This window comes from Sciurus carolinensis, chromosome 3, assembly GCF_902686445.1.
Source record: "Sciurus carolinensis chromosome 3, mSciCar1.2, whole genome shotgun sequence".
Classification (NCBI taxonomy): domain Eukaryota; kingdom Metazoa; phylum Chordata; class Mammalia; order Rodentia; family Sciuridae; genus Sciurus; species Sciurus carolinensis.
Window position 1 is genome coordinate 3,915,501 of NC_062215.1, and position 26,222 is coordinate 3,941,722.

Consider the following 26,222-nt stretch of genomic DNA (forward strand, 5'->3'; position numbering starts at 1 on the left):
TTACAGCTCTGGTATAATCTAGAGTCATCTTCCCATGACCCACTCAACACAGACACTGTGCTCTAGGCCTCCTGCTGCTAACCCACCCCAGATTTGTCTCTGGGTCTTCGCAATAGCATGGTCCCTCCTGACTAGAAAATAGTGTACTCCAGGCCTGCTGCACCGATACCCTATATCTCTGCCACATGCCCAGGCATCAGCTTGACCCAGAGGGTTGCACCAACGCCCCCACTTCCTATGTGTGCCCATGCAACTGGCTATGACTCCTCTGGGTTCTGTCTGTGCTCCTGTTGGAACACAGGGGACAGGAAGGCTTCCTGCTGTCCAGCAAGGGGGGTCAGACCTGATCTGGCAAAACTGCCAACTGCTCTGCCATCCAGCGAGCTGTAAACACACCTTCAATGAGTATGCAGCCTAGGCTCAGGAATTGGTCTTCCTTCTCCAAGTCCCTTCCTTGGGTACTCTACTAAAGCCTCGGGTCCACAACATTTTCTATAATTACATTTTTATCCCCATTTATGTCACCTTGTAGTTTCTAGCTCCTGGCTGATACAGGCGGGAAGGGGAATTTCACAGACTCCGCAGGAAGAAAAACATGCCCAAAAGCCTCAGCAAAACATCAACCAACCATCAATGTTGCTTTGAATTTATTCATTTGGAGTTTGTTTTTAATTTGTAACATGCTTTTATGTACAACTACATGCACAAGGATTTTCAACTGGGTCAGTTTGTACATATTTAAATACTATCATAATAAAAATATTTTAAATCAATACAGAATGTGGAATGTCTTTTTGAATATTCTTTCTTCAAAACTACGGTCCTCAGTCTCTGGCTGCCTGTCAGAATTACCTGGGAAGCTTCAGAACATAAGATTAAAGTCGCAACCCATGTTGGGGAGGTCACTGGGAACCTAACTCAGGAGTCGGCAGTGTTGAAAGCCTCCAGATGACTCCAACTTCAGCCAGCACTGAGAAACACTGCTTTTAAAATAGCTCTACACATTTGTCAAGTTTGAAAAATGATTACTCATTATTTTAGATGATATTTTCCAGGCATTGTTTCATGATAAAAGGTGCAGAGACATTAAGAAATCTGCATTTACAAAATTCTTCTAAGGAGCAGGGAACCCCTGGGTACCAGATAAACAGTGACTACCTACTGCCATCTTATACTTTCCTGATCTACAGCACAACAAGACGCTTAAATTATCTTCAGAGAGTAAACTGAATAAAGCAGACAAGTACAGTCTACAGTTTAAAAGGTATTCAATAAAAGGAGTAAAAATGACTTGTTATTTTTAGTTCTATTTGTCTGCAAATTAATTAGAGCTAGCTATTCTCTGGCAACACAGTGAAGATTTTACTACAACAGTAAACTAAAGTGTTGTAAATAAAGAGCCCGTGTAGCCATGAGACCTCTTACCAGGTCCTGCTGTGCTCATGTTCGTGGAACAAAGCATAACTCAGACGTCAGATACTTAATAAAGCTTCATCTAATTTCCTCCAGCTAGCAATAATGGTTTCTATCACTCTTTGTGTACAACTTCTGCCATTCTTTATTAATAATTTAAAAAACAGGAGCAGTGTGAAGAAGAGGCGAGAATAATCCCCGGACCGACCAAAGCCGCGCACCGCTGCATGCCTACGTCCAGTGCCTGCGTCCCACCACTGTCACCACCATGCCCAAGAGAAAGGCTGAAGGGGATGATAAGGAGATAAAGCCAAGGTGAAGGACGAACCACAGAGAAGTCAGCAAGGCTGTCTGCTAAACCTGCTCCTCCAAAGTCAGAGCCCAAGCCTAAAAAGGCCCCTGCAAAGAAGGGAGAGAAGGTACCCAAAGGGAAAAAGGGAAAGGCTGACGCTGGCAAGGATGGGAATGACCCTGCAGAAAATGGAGATGCCAAACAGACCAGGCACAGAAAGCTGAAGGTGCTGGAGATGCCAAGTGAAGTGTGTGCATTTTTGATAACTGTGTACTTCTGGTGACTGTACACTATGAAATACTATTTTTTATCAAGTTTTATAAAAATGCAGAATTTTGTTTTACTTTTTTTTAAGCTATTTTTTTTGGGGGGTGCTGGGGATTGAACTCAGGGCCTTATGCTTGCAAGGCAAGCACTCTACCAACTGAGCTATCTCCCCAGTCCCTTAAGCTATATTGTTAGCACACAGAACACTTCATTGTTTTCAGGGGAAGGAGCATAGGTCACTAGTAGAATGTCTCCAAAGCTGGATTGCTGTGGAGGAAACACCTTCCCCTGCTAGTTTTGAGAGACTTCCTCTTGGCTCCCAAGAGAAGGGATTCCCTGATGTTGGCACACATAGCCACCTTGGCACAAATGCCTTATGGTATGGAAAAACTCAAATTCATCTTATGTCTTATGTCCTCCTCTCCCTCTCTGCCATCGGCATAGACTTAACTCCCCTAAACTCAGACCTGTTGGGACCTGTCTCCCAACAATTGGTTTTACCAGTGTCAGCAATCTGGACTTCCCAGTGACAACATTGAGATATTGTTCCTCAGAAGAGCAACAGTTCCTTTTCTAGATTGTGGATCTTCACATTAATAATTTTTGCCATTTTCATTTCATTTCCTGCAAGTCAGGGTTGGCTCGTGAAAAGTTGTTAAATAACATACTAAATGTGAAATGTCAACCCTCACTCTAAACTTTCCCTATTCAGAGCATCAAATGAAGATTTCATTGGGTTTTATAGTGGCTTTCTAATTTTGGTAGTTCATTGAAGAAGGGAATTTGAAAGTTGTTGTATACTGTTAACAATTGTCTGCCCATGTCCTGCCTGAAATACCATGATTGTTTATGAAAAGTATCTTTAATAAAACTAGATACAGTTTGGCTTGGAAAAAAAAATAATAATTTTAAAAATCAACATCGAATCACATTTTTACTTTATACTACTACTGAGTTTAAAGCATTGGCCTTCTTAAATCCCCATTCTACAGCCTTCCACTCTGTTCTGTCTGGGCTGAGAGCACCCACAATGACAGCTAGCAGACTACTGTTTAACCCCTTAAATGTTTAAAAATTGTATTAAAATATACACTATACACGATATGCTCTTTTAAGTAGTTTTAAGTTCACAGTTCAGTAGTGCTCTGTTTATACCACTGGGCAAAATTCCACTTTACAATACTGAAACTGTCCCTACCAAAAATTTCCACTTCCCCATCTCCCTGCCTTGGGCAACCCCACTTCTACTTTCTCTGTGAATCTGACTACTTTACATGCCTCATTTGGTTTTGATCTACATTTCCCGAATATTCAGGGGTGCCGAGTATCTTCTCACAGGCTGTTGGTCATGTGTGTATCTTCTCTGTAGTCTCTTGTCACAATTTTAACTATTCTTTTGCTTGAACTTGCCAGGTTCTGGAACTTCAGGATAATATATCCGCACATCTTTTCTGCCCATAATGTCTGCTTAGGCAGAGGCTTTCACAAAGACACACTTCCTTCAGTTATTTTCTTTAGAATAACTTCCTTGAGTTTCCTAAACAACATAATTAACATATGAACCTTTTGGATCAACAATAATTTACCTTTTATGTATTATACTGTCTTTTTTACAACTGTCACTATTTCCTGGGCACTTGGCTCAACTGTATCTTACAAACCATCTACTTGAGTTTCTTATTTCATGACATTTAAGTTTTTTAGTAACTTTTTCTCTCTTTTCAATTTTTTTTTTTTTTTTTTTTTTTAGTTGTAAGTGGAAAACAATACCTTTATTTTTATGTGGTGCTGAGGATCGAACCCAGGGCCTCATGCATGATAGGTGAGTGCTCTACCACTGAGCCACAACCCCAGCACCTTGTTCTTGTTTTCTGTATGAAAACCACCTCTATTCCAGTCATAAATATCAATCAGGGTTTTTTCCAAAGGGCTTCTGCATTTCCTGTACTGTCTGTGTTCCTCCTCTGGACACTTTTTCCCCTGGGCTCTCTGACAGAAGAGCGTTTCCTCAGCTGCCTAGTAATCCATGCTTGACCATTCAGGTCTGAATGTGAAGCAATAAAAACCAATCCAGAGTTTTGTGCACATGAGTGGACTTGTTTCATGGTGGTCTTTCCTTTAGAGAACAGGCAAGGAGTGGCTATTTTGTCAGAGCAGTCCCAAATGCCAAAATATGACATTTTTCCTGATTACCAGGGCACTTTATCTATTATTAGTGACCATCCAGATTACTCCACTGCTGGAATTTTCAATCCCACTTTCCGATATTTGGATGTGACTTCTATTCTATTCCCATTTCCTTCTAAATTGTTTTCATCAATCACTTTCCTAGAAAGCCTAAACCTGAAGGCCATCCCTTATGGCCACTAGTTCAGTCTCACAGGAATGAAAAGAGGGAGGGACTGATTCATTTAACAAGTGTTTTTGGGGCAATGGTTTTACAAGAGTTCTGGAATTACAGACATGAAAAAGTCAGAGTATACATACACTCAAGGACACTCATGTAAAAGACACAAGAGAAGCAAATGGTCAGGGCCACCACAGTGACATGTGCCTGTGCGGTCAGCGTGTGGCAAGATGAGCATCTGGGCTTCCTCTCAAAGGACCTTTCTGGAGAGGGAAGAGACCGTATGGTTCTGGCTCTAACTGAAAACATGAGCTTTCTCTGTCCTTGGGCTATGACAGCCTTGGTGGCAGGACTCTGTTCTGTCTCTGTGGCCCCAAGAAAAACCTGTTACCATTCAGGGATTTTATTCCCAGTGTCTGGGAAGATCTCAACTGAAGTCCACACAGGACAAAATCTCCATGCAAATTTTCTTTTCAAGGCATCAACTTTATTTTTGATGATCAAGTAATACTTAGAATTACATTTAAATATACATGATTTAATGTACATTTATAAATGTAATGTTATTTTCTTTTTTTGATACTGGGGATTGAACTCAGAGCTGAGCCACATCACCAGCCCTATTTTGTATTTTATTTAGAGACTGAGTCTCACTGAGTTGTTGAGCACCTCGATTTAGATGAGGCTAGCTTTGAACTCCTGATCCTACTGCCTCAGCCTCCCCAGTTGCTGGGATTATGGGCATGTGCCACTGTGCCTGTATTTTTTTTTTCTTCTCAGTAAAATCTTTGCTTTTCTGTTTGATTTTCTTGGTCTTCCTTTACCCATTTCTCACCTCCCTCCAAATCCACATCAACTGTCTATTGTGACACCACCAGCTAACCCATGTTAACTAATCAGTTCATATCCACCTGTTTCTGTCCATACTCATGTAATGATATGAAAATACACATACTTATACATTTTCACAAGGGATTTTATTTGATCATTGTTTTGCAAAACTGGGATAATGCCATATAAGTTTTGCATTTTGCTTTTTTCATTCAATACACATGTGGATGAGGAAATTTCCCTCCCCCACTGCAACTGATAGATCCAATCTATTATTTCTAATGGCTCCATAATATATCATGGTATGAGTGTTATAATGAAGTACTCAATCATTTCTCTATTCATATGCATCCACTCCATTCCCAGTTTATTGCCACTACAAAGATTCCCAGCTTCTGTGAAAGACAATAGCACAGACTGGCAGCTATGGGTTAATGTTTCAGTAGTAGTGGGAACTAGGCAAGAAGAAAATCTGATGCATGTCTCAACTTCAGGGCCTGGAGCAAGTCTAAAGGGCCAAAGCAATACAAAGTATCTATCCATTATACAAGGCATCCTGTGGTGAGCTCCTCTAGCTGGCTTTTTTATTAAAGAAAAAGTTTATTTTGATCATCCCAATTTTTAATATATATATATTTCTTTCATTCTCAAACAGTTCTGCAATCTTGGGAGTAGGAGGCATGGGTAGAGAAGGAAGCAGCTCTCTCAGTCTCAGGCGACTCTGGAAGGGGGTTGGAGGGGCAGAAGCTTCTCTACAGTGCCCGACAGCATGACTCAGTGCTCCTCATGAAACTCAAGTTTTCCCAAGAAAACAATGATCTGGAACATGAAATTATGTAGGGTGCTGGCAATCCAGTCCCCACTCTCTACAAAATGACTCTGGATGGAGAATATTCCAATTTACAGTCTTTATGTTAGTTGATTGCTGACAATATTTGTTAAATAAGATTCAGTGAAACAGCAAGGGGACCTGTTTTTGCCCTTGAGGTTTTAGTTAACAGAACCTGAAAATGTTTCTTATCCTTAGTTTCATATACAAGATACACCAGTCCCTATACCCTGAAGTTACACTGGTTACACTCCAAACATCTCATCAAAATATTCTCTAGTTCACTTTGTGTGAGTGTGTGTATGTGTGTGACAGGTTACTATTTTTAAAGTCTGGCTAATTCAATAACAACATCCTTGTGGTGTTTAAGTTAGGAAGGGCTGGTAAATGTTGGCAGACAAAATTAAAGAGAGAAGAGGAAGGAAGTGGTACCCTGACCAATTATCATAGCAATATGTAAGGTTATTTATTCAATACATGTTTGAATACCTGCTTTGTGTGGGAAATATTTGCTACAACCTGCAGGTAGTACAAGAGAACAAGACAAAATAATCTTAGATCTCCAGGGCATATAATCTAGTAGGAAAGATACAGTGAAGCTTGAATCATATTTAATACTCCATGAACTACGAAAAGAAACAGTAAGGGGGAGAGGGAGGGGGATTTAGAGTTGCAAGAATGGGTTCCACTGTATTGTTTAGTTCTGAGCATATGGGGGTGGTGAGATGCTTGTAGACTAAGCTGCGCACAATGGCACACACCTGGAATCACAGCTACTCAGGAGGCTGAGGCAGGAGGATTGCAAGCTCAAAGTCAACCTTGGCAACTTAGCTCAAAATAAAAAGGGCTAGGGACAGAGCTCAGTGATAGAGTGCCTTGGGTTCAATCTCCAGTACAATAGAACAATATAAAACTAAACAAACGAACAAAAATAATCCTACCACCACTACCACTTAGGTCATCCAGCAGGACACAGACTAGGGGCAAGGAAGAGAAACACGCACCAAGTAGCTCTGATGGACAAGACTAGAGGAGGATCCTGGGGTGACATGGCCGACAGACTCTTGGATTTTCTGAGGCTTACACTGTGACTGTGACAGGCGATGGCAGAGGAGTCAATCATTCCCTTGCTACGTGACAGAAGACTCTATTCTAGCAGACTGGCTTTAGACTCTCCCTCTTAATTGCTGGCCAGAAAAAAGACAATTATGAATCCTGTTACTGCAAGGAAGCAATACTGCCAGCGTGGCCTGAGGAAGCATGGACAGCAAGCAACCCATCCTCAGCTCTCGCTGTGACTGAGGCCTTAGAGGACCCAGCTGCATCCAGCCTCCTGACTCATAGAAACTGAAGTAAGAAGTATGCATTGCTTTAAGCCACCAAGTTTATGATGATCTGCTATGCAGCACAGAAAACTAATACAGACAGTGATTTAGGACTTCTGGGCCTTCAAGGAAGGGGGATATAGCCTCTTTCTGCTGATTCACAACAAATAATTGGACAAAATATAATACAATACAAAAATACAAATAAAGGGGCTGGGGATACAGTTCAGTTGGTAGAGTGCCTGCCTCGCAAGCACAAGGCCCTGGGTTCAATCCCCAGCACCGCCAAAAAAAAAAAAAAAAAAAATACAAATAAAGGAAGGTAAACAAAAGCAGGTGGCTTAGGGAAAGGAGTTGAAACTTAGGGAGGCAACCAGTATAGGGGTTACTTTCTCATTTCCCCTTTTCTCTTGAGACTTTGACTAGGGTGTGGGCTAAAGTCACGGAGCCATGCTGTGGCAGGGGTGGCACAGGCAGTTAAAAGGAGACCAATCCACCTTTCTCACAGAGGACTAGAAAAAGGAGCTCCTGGGAGATGGATGGTAAAGGGGTCCTAGGGAGGAATCACCTGGAGAAGAGAATTCCTCAGTTCTGGATATGGGTTGTCACTGTCTGGGGTTCTACTTGGTTCTGCACATGCAGTGCTGATCCCAAACAGCAGAGAAAGAATGTGAGAACTGAAGTACAAAACCAGGGTACAATGCCTCAAGTCTCAAACTAACTCCCTGGCTATGCCTGGGCCACGCCTAAAGCAGCACAGTGAAGGCCTGGGACACACTGAAGGCCCTGGATTCCCTGCCCACAGAAGGTAAGGTCTCAACTTTTGTTTTGGAGGGTGAGGAAGAATTCTGGGGATCTGAGAGACATGACAAAACCAGCTGCCTCAAGCTTTCAAAGGAACCCTGAATTATTTCCATGTTAGTGCTAATACAGACTTCAGACCCAGGACTTAGTTAAGACTTATTATTATGGCTGAAACAAAACAATACAGGACTCCATAGCAACGCTCAGTTTGGAGCTCCTGTAGCCTAAATTTACCTAACTTCTCAAGAAACGGCATTGCCTGCTGCTTGCCTCAGAAACCAGCACCTCTGGGGTTTGCTGCCTGGCCACCAACTGGTTTCACCAGTATTCTCCTATATTCTGCTTTCTTTTTCCTCATGGCCTTTTCATCACAGAACAAATGTCATTTCTCATATTGGTTGGCTTTTCTCTGGAAAATAAGGTTAGTTACCTGTATGTTTCACTTTGCCATCTGGCATCCTTTCCCCCTACTGGTAACTCTGTCCCCACAGAGAACAACTCTTTCCCACACCTGGATCCAGGGACTTTTAGGAACAATAGCTCCAGGGATCCACTGTGTTTGGCTAATGAAAGAGCAGTATATTCCCTGGGCCACAGTGCTTAGAATCAGGAAGGACCCTCAATATGAACCAGAAGAGAGGCTGGAAGCTGTGGAAGTTGGCTCTCCACTGCAAAGATCTTGAGAATGAAGCACCAACCAAGGAAGAGAGGCCAAGAAATAGAGAGAAGAGCTGAGTCTCTGTGAAATGTGGCCTGAGTCCAGGAATAAGTTTCTGCAGCTTGGCACACAGCACCTGCGCTCCCCAGCAGTGGCCCTTGGCCAATGATGCTCCTTGGGAAGGAAGCTACACACAGTTGGAGCAGACTCACTCACTCACTGTGCCCTACAAGTCTTGTCCTCTCCAGGTAACTGCCCTGTATCCTGACTTGTCAGCTTTTCTTTCAATTTTGTCAACTACCTCATATGGGTCCAAAGTTATTTTCCTCCCTTAAATTACAGTTACTTTTTATTGCTTGTAATCAAAGAATCCTGAAAAGTACCTGGGTTTGCTCAATAAAACTGAGTTCAGAATAGAAGCAGCAATTTTAATTAAGACTGGTGTTAAAGGTGATTATGTTCACTAAGCATTTTTACCACTATTAAAGTTCTATAAGTATTATTATATCAACATGTCCATTACAAGTAGAGGAGTTACAAATACCCTTTTGCAAATACCTTTTATTTCATTTTTGAGTTTAAAGTAGCCTCAAATTTTTTAAATAACAATACAGTTTTAATAGCACTCCATTTTCATAGTCAAATATATATAAAACATACTTAAAGTAACAGAAAAAAATTTCCAACCGGTCTCAGAGACAGAAGTCCTTGCTGGCATGGCCTGGTGCGCATGCTATAGAGTGGTTACTAACGATGATCAGGACTTCATTGCTTCCTAAAAAATTTAAAAACATGTACTGTGGAACCTGTGATAAACATAAAACCATACCCCAAAGTGTCCATTTCCAACTACTGAGAAGTCTGGAGGTCAGGAACTTGTGCTGGTTATCGATTTACTGCCTCTTAGCACTAAGTCTGCTTTTTGCCTACTCTGTGAAAATGGATCTGTGGCCTTTAACTACTTTTCCTTTGCCAGCTGGTCAGGTATCCAGTTTTTTTGGTAGAGGGCGCTAGAGAGACACAGTGGGAGGAGAGTTCTGCTGTGGGCTAGGTGCTGCTAGTATGGTCCTTCTGGTGAGGCCTTTACCATGACTGCTTTCACTGCAGATGGCAAACTTCCATGCACACAGCATCACAGCAACTTCTCTGCCATGCCCTGAACCATGGCTTTGGCCTCTCCAGTGAGTCTGGGCCTCAGCCCTGTGGGCTCTCACTGAGTGCTCCATCTCAGCCCTTCTATCTACTGTTCTGTATTCTCTAAAGACTTTTTCCCTCCTGACCTTCAATCTCTCTTCATCCCTGCTACTCTTCATAGTAAACTTGCCCCATTTTCAATGCCATATGGTTTCTTTCTCCTGTCAGGTAAGAGAAACTCTTAAATGAGAGCTTATTTCAATCCTGTCACTTAACTGGAGACCTTTTTATACTGTCGCACCATGAGCTGTGCCTAAGTAATGAATTTAACTAACAGCACACAGACCCGAAATACTAAACCTGAGAGATGGAGTACAAGAGCTCTTCTGCCTGAATTTACTAGTATCACTTGACCACTTTTTTTTTTTTAATCTCCATGATATTGGTGTTCCAAAACTTGTGATACATTTGGCAGGTTTAGAAAAGGCTCTCCTCATGACTATGAAACAGGAAAGAATGAAGTCCCAGCACCATGGAATTGGGAGGTGGTGGGTGGGGACAGTGACTGAAGTGATGAAAGAAGCCAGGGCAGTTGTCAATGTGGGCACTGGACTGTAGGCGATCTCCAGGGGCCTGTCCTGTTCAAAGACCCAGCAATTCTGTGAGTTAACAGGGCTGTTAACTGAATAGATTAGGCTTCAGGAGCCACTAAATTAACTTGTGCTCAAAGCTGGATTCTAATTTGGGAGAGCAGGCAGGCGTACAAACCTGGGCAGAAATAGCCTAATGACAAACTGTGCAAGGGAAAAATCAAATAAGAAAAGAGATGATCCTACCATCTACCCAGTCCTTTGATCCAGAAACATCTGAAGCTTATGGCTAGTATGGGAAGACAGCAGGAGAGAGGTTTTCAGAGGTATGTGCTGTAGCAATATGCTGATAAAGGAGTAGAGTATCTGCCTAACAGTTTCTATAATGAAAGTAGAAAAAAATTATGTGACTAGTTATATTGTGCAGGAAAAAAAAAAATCACAGATTTTTGGTTTTTTGGTGTTTCATATTAAAAATGTGAAATGTATGGAAAACATCTGAAAAAAATCAATTATAGAAAAAATTTAATTTTCTATTTTATTTTCAAGTACATGGCAGGTTCAGATGGGGAGGGGGAAAAGGCCCAAATAGAGATCTTAGAGAAACTACCTAAGAAAAAGTGAAGTTTAGCTGTTGGGCATTTGTCCAACCAGCACAAAGCAGTGTACTGCTTGCTCACTGACCAACTGAGCTCACACCAGAGCCCTGGCCTAGAGGTCCCTGCTGACCGCTAGCAAGTGTTTTCTGGCCACAGGCTGTTTTTTCTGCACTTGACAACTACCTGGAAATTACTGTCTTACATCACCAATCTAGTATTCAGAATATGTAAACTTGTAGGAGCCATGTGTCTAAGACTATGCTATTCTAATACATTAAACACCAATTTGAAAAGGCATTACCCTCATAAAATCAAAGTACTGCTAGTTGTCACTAATTTGGCTTTCTGGTTTCTTTTAAAAAGGAAAAAGAAAAACCACACCTAGTAACAGATTAATAGATACTCAGAGCTAACCTACAATTTGCCCTGTAGTGAAAGCAATTAGCAATTTCCCAAATTATTTTACCATTTATGAATCAATTCCTCTCTCTGTCCTTTGTGATTCTCATTAAGCATGAGAACACACATTCATTCTGTAATGTAAATAAGTTTCCCTAGCATTCAGGTCCAAAAATAAGTTTCCAGGGGGATGCTCCTCACAGAGGGCAACATCATGCACTGGACAGCTTCTTTTGAGCACCAGTGTGTGTGAAGGGTGGGCTTCCTTAAACCATCTCTTACAGGCTTCTCAACAGCCAACACACATAAAGGGAAACATCAGAATGCTCAAAAAGTCAGCAAGTCTCTAGGGAGTCCAGGCAACATAGTCAGTCCATGTTTCTGATGGTTGTGCTTAGTCCAGGGATAAAACTTTGAAAATCAAATTATCCTTCATAACACAAAGTTCCAAATGAAAAAAATACTAGGGTGGTAGACAGTTTGAGGTCATAGTTCTTCAAACTTGAAATAACAAAAGCTGTCATTCAGTAAGCACTGGGAAGAGCTCGTCTAATCTTCAAAACATTCCCACTGAAATGACTATCACCCACATCTTAAAGCAGAAGACTCTGAAGTTGGGAGGATATTAGTGAGTACTAATGTACTGACACTGACAGTAAGTGGCAGGGCTGCCATTCAAGCTGAGGGCTGATGGAATCCCAAGCATAAACTGCATGCATTACCTCATACTACATCCCTAAAGAGCACATATTCTTTATTGTAGTTCAAAGTGAGAGCCATATGCTTCAGATTTGAATTGACCAACAGGAAGGCCAATCTCAGGATTTGGAAATTCTCGAGTCCCTAAACAATATATCATCTCTTAGATAGTCATTAGTTAGAATACAGGTGAAGCTGCTGTAAAAGAGAGACACTAAAATACATTTTCAAGATGTTTCTCCCCCATGGTACAGAGGCTGGTCAGGCACCTTTGTTCCATGTTGGTCATCTTGGGACTCAAGTTCTTTTTATTCACTAGAGGAAAGAAAAAGGGAATTGGAGAGCAAATCATGTCCATTTTGGTTCATGCCCTAGAATTTTACATGTTATTTCTATTCATATCCAATTGACCAGAACTTGCCCAGATCTAGGGGTGGGGGGAAATGTCTGCAGATACTTCATCTAAAACTCCCTGCCAAGGAATAGGCCAGGAATGCAGCTCAGAGGTAGAACACTTGCCTAGCATGTGTGAGCCCTGGGTTCAATTCCAGTATCATGAGGGAGGCAGGGAAAAAAGGGAGAATGCATTTAGAGGGTCTGAGTCTAATTAACAGTCTCTGGAACTAAGGGATAGCCTGTCCAATTTTTAAAAAATGACAATTTTTCTAAAACAAAACAGATATGTACACATATAGACACAAACTTAAGTTTATGTCTACAATATACAAATCAAGCACCCAACTTTTAACTCTATAGATATGACCAAAATAATTTTAGGCAGAAACTTCCTCAAGAGATCAAGATGTCATTCATTACGTGCTCTAGCTACAGAAAATTTATTAAGGTTTCCACAGAATGACTGAGCAACACAGGTTCCTAGAATGAATTTGTTACAAAGTACCAGATGTTATATAAACTAAGTTACCTTAAACTATAAGACATAGTTATTTTATGTACTAAGAAAGAAAAAAAATGACAATTACAGCAGAACATGTATGCCACTGACTGCAACACATGCCAATCTCAGATATGTTACAATGGGAGAAGTGAATTTCTTAGAACAAATGAAACAGTGTCCTTTTGAAGTAACAAGTCAAACTGGTCTGCCCCATGAAATCGCTAGATAAAAGCCAACTCAATTTTGAAAGACAAATTCTTAGAGCTGCTATCAGGTCATTCTTTATGGTGATAACATAAATACACCAAAGCCATACCTACATTCATAAGTTACACACACACTCCTATGGGAGAGAAAGATAACTCCCATCATGATCCATTAGTTGCAAGGTGCTAAGAAGTGAGAGTGCTATGAGTGAATGTAGGGGAGGCGTTAGCCAGGAGGTCATGGATAGTCCTATGGCAGTGACCTAAAATTCTGAAGTAAAGTTGGCTGGGTAACATCACGCACAAAAGTTCTATGGGGAAAGAGACACAGCATGTTTAAGAAACAGCAAAAAGGGGGCTGGAGTTGTAGCTCAGTGGTACAGGCACTTGTCTGGCATGTATGAGGCACTGGGTTCAATTCTCAGCACCACAAATCAATCAATCAATCAATCAATAAACCAATAAATAAAATAAAGGTCCATCGATAACATATATATATATATACATACATATATATATATATATATATATATATATATATATATATATCTCACATCAGCAGAAGGGGTTCAGGTTGCAACCTCAGTGATAGAGCACTTGTCTAATCTGTGAGGACCTAGGTTCAATCCCTACCACTGCCAAGAAACAAAAAGAAAAAGGAAACAAGATGACAGGTACACCTAAGGAATAGGAAGCAATGGAAGAAATAGCCAGAGCAAGTCTGGCAGGCAGACTTAGGTTAAATTTTTTGGTCTTTATCCTTAGAGCAATGAGATAAGCAAGAGAAAAGCAATCATATTTGTGTTTTTAGGAGCTCATTCTGGCTACTCTGTGGAAACTGGATTATGGGAGGGTTGGCATGAACGAATGAAACCCCTGAGTAGGCAAGCTACTGCAGTCAAAGAGTTGAGACTCAGGTTTAGGTTTGGGGAGCAGCAGAGGATCTGGGGGCAGAAAGCAGGGTTTGAAGATTATTTAGGAGACAAGTGAACAGGACTTGGTGATGAACCAAATATGGGCTTAAACAGTAAAGGAGGCATCAAACACAGTCACTAGGTCTCTCACCAACATGCCCAAGGGCATGGCAGCACCCATCAACCGAGGTGAACCCTGGAAAGGGACAGGCTGAATTTGAGATGACTGAGGCAGTAAACTGGGGAAGGACTGGCAACTGGATACATAATTCTCAAGTTCGAAGGAAAGACCTACACTGGCTAAAAACCCTGGGACGTATCAATGTAAAGATATAAACTGAAGCTAGTGGTGTAGTTGAGTTCTGGAAGGGAGGGAGCTTCAGAGTACATAAAAAAGTGGAGTGGGGATCAAGGCTTATGGAACATAGGCTCTTGAAGGTCAGGTTCAGGAGGATAGTTCATTCATTCAAACATCCATTCATAATTAATGCATCAATTATTTATTAATAACTGGCCACAAAGTGCCAGACTTTGAGGAATAGAGATATCCAGTGACAAGATACATAAGATCGCTATTTTAAGAGCTTACAATTTAGCGGGTACACAAATTAAGACCACAAATGAAAAACCAAGGTGATTTCAGTTTCTGATGAGCACTATCCGAGAATTGATATTGTAACTCAAATTCATGAGTGGCACTGCTATCAATGAGATTTTTAAAATGATGACTAACCACTGAGGAAATTCTCAATAAAGTTCAATCTTCCCTGAATGTGTATGAAAACTGCTTTCCTGGAAAAGGAAGCATACCTTACAGCAGCACACACACAAAGAAACTGTATCCACATGAAATGGGTTCTGAGCTCCAATAAATGACTCTCTCGCCTACACAAACATCCAGAGGAATACTCGAGGGCCGTGAAGGGTGCAACAGCAGGCATGCTGCATGAAGCCAGTCCTAGGCACTGCACAACACCCAGGATCCCTGGTCCACCCAGCCCCAACCATGTGATATCCTAAACACACTTGTACCTTTCCAAATGCCCACCAAGGGGCTGGCTGTTCCATGCCCTGTAAGGCAACAAGCTAGCACTGTGCTGAAGACAGAGTCTGAGAAATAGAGATGCTCTCATGTCTCCACATGAACAAATTTCAACTGCAGAAACTTGTCGGAGCTGGAACATGATCTTTCACTGGAAGCAGATTTAGGGTACCATGTGCCACACAAAGTTCTAAGTTCCTGTCTTCCTGGAGCTTATATTTTAGAAAGCCAAAGGAAACAGATCACCCGGAATGGGGCTCTTGCATTTTAAATCTATACTCCCTTGCACCTCTGAGGTAAAAGTATAAAAAGTTTCCTTGAAAATTGATGTTATTTTCCCACTAACTTACTCATCTCTGGGTACATGCCCCATCAAACAGAATTTCTACAGTCAGCACCCAACAAGTGAGGTTCAGCACTGAAAAGGAAACCAGTTTCAAACCCCACTGACTTGGTTGTTTAGTCTGAAATACAGACAGCAGCACTTCTGGGAAAGATGCTAATTATAACAGAATCTTTGGACTCTAAAAATGCCCTCCCAAAAGAAGAGGAGCAAAGGGGGAGTGAATTTGTAATGGGGCAGCAACCTTCTGAGAGAGACTTGACTTGGGGGCAGCTGCAGAGAAGTAACTGACGCTGGAAGGATGCAAAGATTCTGAGCTGGCACAGGGCTACTAGTACCGTTAACCACCATCCTAATTTACACCCTCGAGAATGCTTGGGTAAATTGGGTGTGGTAGCCCATGCCTGTAATCCCAGCTACTTGGGAGGCTGGGGCAGGAGGATCACAAGTTCAACTACTTAGTGAGATCCTGTCTCAAAAAAAAATATAGAAAGGGATTATAATATAGTTGGGATTGCAGGTATGCATTTTTAAAGCATTCTCTATTTATTTTTGGTACTGGGGATTTGAACCCAGAGACACTTAATCACTGAGCCACATCCCTAGTGGTTTTAATTTTATTATTTTGAGACAGGGTCTTGTTAAGTTGCTTAGGGCATTGCTAAATTGCTAAGGCTGGCTTTGAACTTGTGATCCTCCTGCCTCAGCCTCCCAAGTTGCTGGGATTACAGGCGTGCACATTGCACCCAGTTCAATGAATTTTAATATACTTTCATTGTGAAGATGGACCACCACTTACTGAAAGCCCCTGCTGTTTTATTCTGGTGTCTCCACTGAACTCTTTTTATCACTGAGCCCTTTAGCTTGCAGTTTGTTCTGCATTTGTGATTATTGTCTGCAGAGATGTTTCCAGAAGCAGACTTTTGAAAACAAAAGAGTATAATTAAAGGTTTTGGCACTTATTACCTATTATCCAAAAGGATTTTAATAATCTAATTAAAGGATTTTTATTAGCTGAGTACAAGTGTGGTTACAAAACACCCTTACAAGCACTGAACAGAAGTTTTAATCTTTGCTAATCTGATAGAAAAAGCATCTTAATGGTCTTAGTTTTTAAATCTTGGATTACTAATTAACACATTTCTCCATATTTGTTAACCAACATGAATTTATTTTCTGAGAGCCACCTGTTTATCTCCTGACTCATCCCAAGTTCTTAGTGAATTTTTTTCTCTATCCATTTATAAGAGTTTATGTTAAACTGGTTAACCTTTTACCATGTTGTTATAAACATTTCCTCGTTTTCAGTTTGCCTTGTTTTTTTTTTTTTATACTTTTTAGTTGTAGATGGACGTAATACTTTTATTTATTTATTTTTATGTGGTGCTGAAGATCAAACCCAGTGCCTCATACACGCAAGAGAAGCATTCTCCCACTGAGCCACAACCTCAGCTCCTGCCTTGTTTTTGATAAAGGTAAAAATTATACAAAAAAATATAAAATTTGACAAAAAATTTTCATGAGATTTTACTGTAATGTGCAGAAGCTACTCAAATTTACTATTTTTATTTTCTAGATTTCTTCATTTTTTAATTTTATAAACTAATACTTTACTTAAAATTAATTTAGGTGTAGCTGGGTGTGATGGTGCACAACTGTGATCCCAGCAGCTCAGGAGGTTGATTCAGGAGGATCTCGAATCAAGTTCAAAGCCAGCGTCAGCAACAGTAGGGCACCAAGAAACTCAGTGAGATTCTGTCTCTAAATACAAAATATGTGTGTGTGTGTGTGTGTGTGTGTGTGTGTGTATTAGGTGTATGGTCAACCCTAGGGACCCTAGGTTCTACCTTGCTTGCTTTCTTAAGACAAAGTTTATTCCGAGTGCCTGAGGGTCATTTATTTCATTGCCCCAGGACTAAACATGATCCGTCCTTTCTAATTTATTTGTACACTGTCTCTTTGTATATCAAAGTCATATTCAACAGATAGGCCTGAAGCTCATTCTGGTCCATGAATAGTTGTACATTTCTGCAAGGACAACACTATTTCTCATCATTCCAATTTCATAAAATTTTGTTATCTTCCATTCATTACTCCTTTAAAAAAACATTTATCCTTCCAGATGCAATTTATGATCAATGTCATGTAAAAATGAAAAATATTACATATTTCTTAAAAATTAAAACTGTTTTAAACCAACAAACAGATCACACTGAAAGTTTCAGGATTTAATTTTCCTGTTTGAGAACATCTCTCATTTGTTTTTCCCCTTCAGTGACACCACTGTCTTCTTTTTCTTTTCTTTCTTTCTTTCTTTCTCTTTTTTTTTTTTTTTTTTTTTTTTTTTTTGGTACTGGGGATTCAACCCAGGGGCACTAAACCACTGGACCACATCCCCAGTCCTTTTTTTTTTTTGTACTTTATTTAGAGACAGGGTCTTGCTGAGTTACTTAGGGCCTCCCTAAGCTGCTGGGACTGGTTCTAAACTTGAGATCCTCCTGCCTCAGCCTCCTGAGCTGCTGAGATTACAAGCGTGTGCCACCCACCACAATGGGCGACACCATTGTTTTCTCGTTTATTTATTTATTTAAGGTGCTGGGGACAGAATCCAGGCCTTAGACATGGCTGAGCACATGCTCCAATATTAAGCTACTCCCTTGCTCATTTTATTCCTATTCATTTTTTATACACATTGAGCTCATGTCTTGGTATTTTATGAGTTTTAATTTATTATTTACTATTATTATTTATTAGGCAGATAGTCTACGCATTGCCTAAATGGTTAGTGATGGCAGATGTCAAGTAAAGTTACTTATTTATTTACACTGTATATAACTTTTCAGCTGATCATCCTGAGCTTTCTGGATACAAAAATCTATAAATCACAACTAACTTTTCACCTGTTCATTTCTATTTTGTGTTTGTGGTAGACAGAATTCTAAGACTGCACCAAAGATCTTGGCCCCTGCCATACATGTACCTTGTCTAAATTATTCCAACAATAACCAATCTAGGTACTATTTTGAAGGGATTTTGCAGATGTAATTCCAGTCCCAAATCAGATGACCTTAAGCCTAGGAGTCTTTCCAGGGGAGATTAACCTAATCATAGGAACCCTTTAAATTTGAGTTTAGAGATCAGAGATAGGAAGACAAGGAGCGGGGGTTGAGAGCAGCTTCAGGGACAGCCCCCAAGGAAATGAAAACCTCAATTCTATGACTGCAAAGAGTCAAAGAATGAGTGTGGAAGGAGCTTCATATCCAAGTCCTTGTCAGGGCACAACCTGATCTCTGCCTTGTGAGAATGAGCCCCTGTAGCTTCCAGCAACTTGGGAGGCTGAGGTATGAGGTAGGAGGATTACAAATTTGAGGTCATCCTCAGCAACTTAATGAGATACTCAGCAACTCAGCATGATCCACTGAAGTAGGGATGTAGCTCAGTTTTTGCACCTCTGGATTCAATCCCTGGTACCCTCTCACCCCAAAAAAGTCCTATCATGCCCTGCTAGACCTCTGATTTACAGAACTCTAACTTTATAGATAGTTCTTTAAACCTCTAGTTTGTGATAATTTGGTATGTAGTAACTGAAAACAAAAGGCTTACTTAACTGGACTGGACTTAAAGGGCAATGCCAAAGTTAAAATAGTAATGTTAGTAAGTCTCAGCACTCAGGAATAGTCAGAAGTCAGAGATTACACCAGTGATTTAACAGGGTAGATTTAATATAAAGATGTGCTAATTAGAAAAATGTGGGTAAGTTTAAAGAAAAGTAAAAACAGGTCTTTAAGGGTCCAGAAGGAACAAAGGCAGAACTGGACATCTACTAGCTCAAAGGTGTGTGTGTGAATAAAAAAGGGGCTAAGAGTTTAGGATCCCTCCAAGCAGGAATGGAGAGGGTGTGGCTGCCATGATCCAGTTAGACAGCAGTGAAGGGATCTGGTGGAGGGCACAGATCCACTCAAAGGTCTTACCGCAGGCAGAAATTTCCTCGAGGGCACAGATTGACCATGCTGCTTCATAAGCACCAGAAGTGCGCGTTCCCCAGGACTCCCTGAGGTCACTCTGCTGACTACTGCACCAGAAGCAGCACACTGGAGGCAGGGAGAGAAGTCCCCTTCGTCCTTCTCTTCCTCCTCCCACTGTTCCTCCAGTGCCTTGTACTGATAAGGCCCAACATAAAGCCAGCAAGCTGCAGGGAAATGTATCCGCAGTGCCCAGCTCCAGTATCAAAAGCACAGCATAGTTGGACTTGGATTTACACAGACCAGGAGCTGAGAGACACCCTTTACACACATCTGAATTTACATGAAGCAGCCAATCCACCTGTTTCCACTCAATGACATGTAGCTATCTTCCTATATATGAAGATGTTCTTACCTGCTCCCCAAATCACTGACTTCCTCAATGGCGATGCTAATTACTTTACAGTTCACAGTCATGATAAATATTCTATTCTCTGAAGAAAACTGCTAAATTAACTTCCATATGTTTTTACATATAACAAGGGGAAGAAGAGAAAGAAGAGTTAATCCTTGTTTCTGGGTCATGAATTGTGTTCCTGACTTTCTCCTGTACCTTCCACCCAACAGCTCCTCTGTCCTCGATCAGAACCTCAGCTCGTCAGTGTTCTCAACATGGCAGGATGACCCAAACTGTCCTCCCTGAAGAAAGGGACTCAACAGACCTCCTTTCTCTTTACTCTTTAACAGTGTGCCCAGACACTCCAAACAACGCCAGGAGTCAGCTCTCCTTGCCCTTGGTACACCATGACCCTGTTTCTACCCAGGAACCGGGGGACTAAAAACTCCAGGCAACACAGTGGCCTGTTGGTGCGGTCGCTGATAGAGCTCCACATGGGAGGCAGCCTTACCTTCCCATTAGCAGAACCACTCAGCAGCCCCATTAGAAACATTCTCTGCTTGGAAAGTGAAAACTTCAAATCCCTGGAGTTCCAAGCTGCTAGGATGTTTAGCTGAAATTCTAGGAGGGGGTTATGAGGTATAATCATAGTCACACAGCTGAGCATGGTGGCACATGCCTGTAATCCTCCTTGGGTTAGGAGGCTGAGGCAGCAGGACGGCAAGTTCAAAGTCAGCCTCAGTAACTTAGCAAAACCATTGTAGCTCAATGGTAAAATGTATTCGAAAAGAGAATACATGGGAGTGACAGATTACTTTCAGGGTTTTACCATTAAGTATGATACTGGAAAGTTGGTCTGTGAATTTATACCATATCGAATATCCTTCTTGTCCTTAAAAACAAACACTATAACTCAGAGGGTGAAGGTATATTGTGATGAAGGGCTCAGACTCTGAAGCTAGACTATAGAGAACAGAGCACAGAACTAAAATTTAATGACCATATGACCTTGGAAAAATTACATCACTTTATGGTGCCTCATTTTAATCATTTGTAAAGTGAGGTATATAACAGAATCTAGTTCATAGCACACTGTTATTGTTAAATGAGTATTTACACTTTAAGCACTTAAGAAAAACCATGGTTGATGAGTAATGACTATATGAGTTACTATTATTGTGGTTGTTATTTGTTTTCATTGTTACTATTAATTTAAGTGTTGAATAAGTAATATGAATGGTCTTGATTATGTTTTCCCTTAGAACAGTGTTAAAAATGCTTATAGATACTGTTTTATTTATCATCTGAAAACTAAGAAACTGAATTATCTTCATGAGGTCTTTCTTGCAGAGGAGATACAAGGTTATGCTATTACTGGGAAAGATGTTCATGAATATCGTTGGTTAATTTTTTCTCTATTACAGAGAAAAGTTGCTTAATTCATTCGTGTAAAGAAATATTTAAATCTGGTGCAAGTTCTTTTGATGTCATTATGGTACTACTATTTTTTCCTGAAGAGTAAGTTTCCTCTAACTTGGAAAATTCTACTTGAATCTCTTAAATATGAGATTAAGGGGGATATGGGAAAATGAGACATTCTTGTTCTAGGAAGCAGAGTCTCTGCAAATTGGAATAATTATGAAGGTATGCAAGGCAAAAATAAATCATTAATGTATTATAAAATGTAATGGTGGCTGTGTACCCAAGGAAGGCCTTGGCAATTTGCCTTGTAAATATCTAAACTCATCTCATTCTCCATGATTTAGTTATATAATGCTATGTAACTAAGTGGAAAGTCTTACTGCCTTTAATGTGAATACTTAATGATGTTCCTTGTGTTTTATATTAGTAAATACAGAAGTTCTAAGAGAAAAAGTGAATTTTCTAATTAATGCTATTATTTTCCTCCAATTATGGTCTTCAAATATTAATACTAAGGTTCTTAAATTTTAGTGTGTCCTACTTCTCTGGTAATAATGACATAATGGGATAGCTTGATTCTAAATCTTAAGGAAACTAATTTTGGGGGAAACCAAATACACATATTTCATTGCATAATTATAGAGAGAATAAAAAAATGATGAAGCATGTAGCTTGACTGAATGGTTGAAAGCAATAACCTAGTGTGGAATAATAATATATGCCTTTTTCTTATCACATATGTATGTTTTTCACATAAAATGAAGAGCCATTATCTTACCACTAATATTTGTGAAAGTAATAAGCAGCTTGGAAATAAATATTTAATCCACAAAATCTACTTTCAAAAATTTACTGTGCAACATGTAATAAAATTGCATGGAACTAAATTTTGTGTGCATGTGAACACACACACAGGTAGGTACAAATCAAGCTACAAAACTTTGAGTAAGACTAGTGGATTATATCAACATCCTGGCTTGTTAAAATGAACTTAAGAGTTTTGCAAGACAATATCACTGGGGAAAAATGTAGAAGGGGTACAAAGTATCACTTTGCATTATTGTGTATAACTATATTTGAATCAATAATTATCTCAGAAGGTTAAATTAAAATATAAAAAATTGAAAATAAAAAACAAAAACCCAGTGACAGTGAATTTATCTTTTTCTCCTTTTGATTCTATCACATTTTGTACCATTTAAATTGATCATCTTACTACTACTAAACTTTAGTTACCTATTCTATGTCCTTTTTGTCTTCTTTTGAGCCAGCTGATAGCTATTATTCTACTTCCCTCTCCTTTATTAGTTTAGTACTACAAAAACTCCTATTCTTTTACCCTAGAGCACTTTTCTCAACTTGAGTTCTACGACAGAATAATGCCCCAGGTTGACTATTTTTAATAATTTTTTCACCATCCTACTAGAAAAGAAGTTAAATTCATTATAGACGATGGATGTCCTAGCACAGATGTGTTAGTTCTGGATTCTACTAACAAAAGCACAACAGACTGGGTGCCTTAAACAACATGAACTTCTCAGAGTTCTGCAGACTGAGAAGTCTACCATCAGGGAGCCAGCATGGTCAGGTAGTGGTGAGGGTCCTTCTCTGGCTTGGAGAATGGCTGCCTTCTGTGTGCCTACATGGTGGAGAGCATAGGCAGGAAGGAAGCCCTCTTGCATCTCTTCCTAACAAGGGCACTATTCCCACTCAGGAAGGCTCCACCGTCAGGACCTAATACCTCCCAAAGGCTCCACCTCTGAACACCATCACACTGGAGGTTAAGTTTCAACATATGAATCTGGAAGGACAAAAACATTCATCCCACAAAACCTAGGACATGGCAAGCTTTCTCTATCAAGGACAGTGAATATTTTGAGCTTTATGGGCCATCGGTCTTTCCTCAATTCTGGTGTTGAAGTATGAAAGTAGCCATGGAGTCTGTGGATTAATGGGCATGGCACCCTAACCATCATCGAGTAAAGGAGGTAGCAGACTAGACATGGTACAGGGCTTGAAGTTTGCTGAGTTATGTCTTTGGCATTGGGATGTGATTCTCTCACTACACTGGGTGGGAAGGACTGCCTGAGATATGACATCATGTATCCCTGATTCACTGAAATCTAGTATGACATCATATACCCATGACTCACTGAAATCTAGTACAAATTAGAAGGCCCTTGGGTCATCAATTGTATTTACCCTCTTTTAGCTTTTTGTGCTGCTGCCATTTACCAGTTTTGCTGTGTTAGAAGTCATTACTTTAGATTTACTCATCAATTTTCCAGTGCTCTTTATTCTTTCTTGCATTTTCAACTTCTATCTGGGATAATTTTCACTGAAAGAACTTCTTTACAGTTCCTTTAGTGTAGATCTGCTGGTGATGAATCTCTCAAACTTTTGTTTTTCCTGTCTGAGAATGTCTATATTCTTTCATTTCTGAACGATATCTTTGCTTGATATATATTTCCCGTTGGCAGCTATTTCTTGCATTGTTCTGATTTCCACTTCCTCTGAAGAGCAGTCTATTATTACTCCTGTAAAGATAAAATTGCTCCTGTAAAGATAATGAATGGGACTTTCTCCTTCACCTGACTTTTCATCTGTTTGAGACCAATTCTCACTATCTTACCCAGGCTGATCTTGAGCTCCTGGGTTCAAGTGTTCCTTCTGCCTCAACCTCTGGGACTGCTGGCACATTCCACTATGCCAGGCTTATGCCTTTGACTGATTTAAGGATTTTGGTTTTTTGTTTTAGCAATTTTCTCTTTATTCTTTTTTCTTTCTTTCCTCACTCCCCGCCACCACCACCTTTTTTCTGCATGGATGTACAATGATTCGTAAATCTGTGGCTTGATAGTTTGTTCTAGTTTTGGAAGAGTCTCAATCATCGTCTCTTTAAATATTGCTTCTGGTCTATTCTTTCTGCTCTTCTGAAATTTCAACTATAAATATTTCAGACTTGTAACAGGTCCTATTTGTTCTCTCTTGTACCTTTGTTTTCCTTTTATTTTCATTTTCCATTCTTTTGTCCCTGTGCTTGGGCATGGATATTCTCTCCTGTCTATCTTCCAGTTCGCTCATTCTTCCTTTAACTGTGAATACTCTAGTAATACACCTTCCTGTTGATTTCATATTTTGAGCTATTATACTTTTCAATTATAAAATTTCCACTAAGCATTTTTTATAGTTTCCAGCTCAAATTCTCCATTTGCATCTAATTTACTGACCATGGTAATCAACATTCCCTTAAGCTCCACATTTGATGACCCTAATATCTGTTATTTCCCGTAGATGACCTTCTGCCTGTCTTTTTATTCATGCTTGATCTTTTGTTGATCTTGCGTGTGAAACATTGTGTAGATAGTATGAGGTTCTGGACAATGTTACCTTCCTCTAGACAGGACTGAATTTTGTTTCTGATAGCACTTAAGAGTAGGGGTCACCTGTTTTAGTCTCTTCTAGCTGATTTGACAGTTTCAGGCTCATTTTTAAATTCCTCCTACTCTGAGGGTAAACTGCTTTTTTTAGGAATGGGGCAGTGTTCCAAATGAAATCTGGAATGTTTGCCAAGGTCTTTCCTCAGTGTCTGGAGCCTCATGTACCTGCTGAAATCTCAGCTTTCTGTTCAGTTTTTCAGTCAGCTTTGGGGAGGCGAATAAATGCCTCTGAAGGGTCGTGAGGCACTAACGCTCATTCTGTCTCGTAGGCCTCCCTTCTCTCAAGTCCCTGATGTACTGGCCCGCCCAGTGCCTTCTCACAGGTGCCGTGTTCTCTTTTTAGTTCTCAGCAGCACGTTGGGCAGCCACAGTGGGACTGCCCTGGCCACAAGGAGATGTCTAAATAAATGGAGGCTGACTTACTGAACAACCCTCTAGGAAGTAGTGGGACAACCTTACGAATTTCTTAACCAACTATTGTAGAAGAACATTAGCAGAGTTTTCTGTGCATTCCAAAGACAACACTTACTTGATCTTAATGTTATATTTTTGAAATGTTGTTGTATTTCTCTCAAATTCTCTTTAGAAGAATGTTTTAAAGAAATACTGATAAATTATATTAATTATATTAATTATATTTTCTGATAAATTATATTAATCTCAAAACAAACCCAAAGTTAGCCTTTTGGCTATTGTTTTTCATGTTTTGAATATCATAATTGTTAGATTCATTAAATAAATTGGATAATTATCTCTCTAAATTCCAAGACAATTTAAAAGTAACTACAAACATCTGAAAAGGAGAAACTCTTAGGAGATAAATTCTTTTTTCTTTTTCACAGTGCTAGGGATGAACCCCACCATCTTACACATGATGAGCACAAGCTCTATTACTGAGCTACACCCTCACATCCTAGGAGATGAATTATTTTATAATTAAAAAAATTTCCTTGTTCTATTTAGGTTTATCTGTATTCTTAAGGAAAGTGTGACTATTTTTAAAGTTAAGATCCAGTCCTAGCACACAAAGCTAGGGTTCAATAAATATTGGTTTCCTTTTGACCTAAAAAACCTGTCTTTTTGTTTCCCACTAAGCCATAAAACATGCTTTTTGTTTCGCACTATGGCTTCCTTCGTGGGGAGTTCCTTTTTATTACCCGAAACTTCAGAAAACTGGAGATTAGAGAGGTGGAAAAGTTGTTAATGGAACTGAAAATGGGGTATTTTTACTCACTATAGTTTCATCACCCCAACACATCGAACTTTGAAGAGAAACTTGATATCAGAAGACAGCATAGGTAATACATCATTTAAGCAATATTTACTGAGTATCTATTATGTATCATTCAATAAGCTAGGTTTTATAGAAAATGGATTAAACATGAATTCTGCCTTCAAGGACTTTATAATC

At 39.9% G+C, this 26,222-nt stretch overlaps 1 protein-coding gene across 4 annotated transcripts in view; it reads right to left on the reverse strand.

Annotated features, from left to right (window-relative positions):
• Positions 1 to 26,222, reverse strand: part of Tnrc6c (trinucleotide repeat containing adaptor 6C) — a 119,742-nt gene that overhangs the window by 78,298 nt on the left and 15,222 nt on the right. The gene's annotated exons all lie outside the window — the stretch shown is intronic.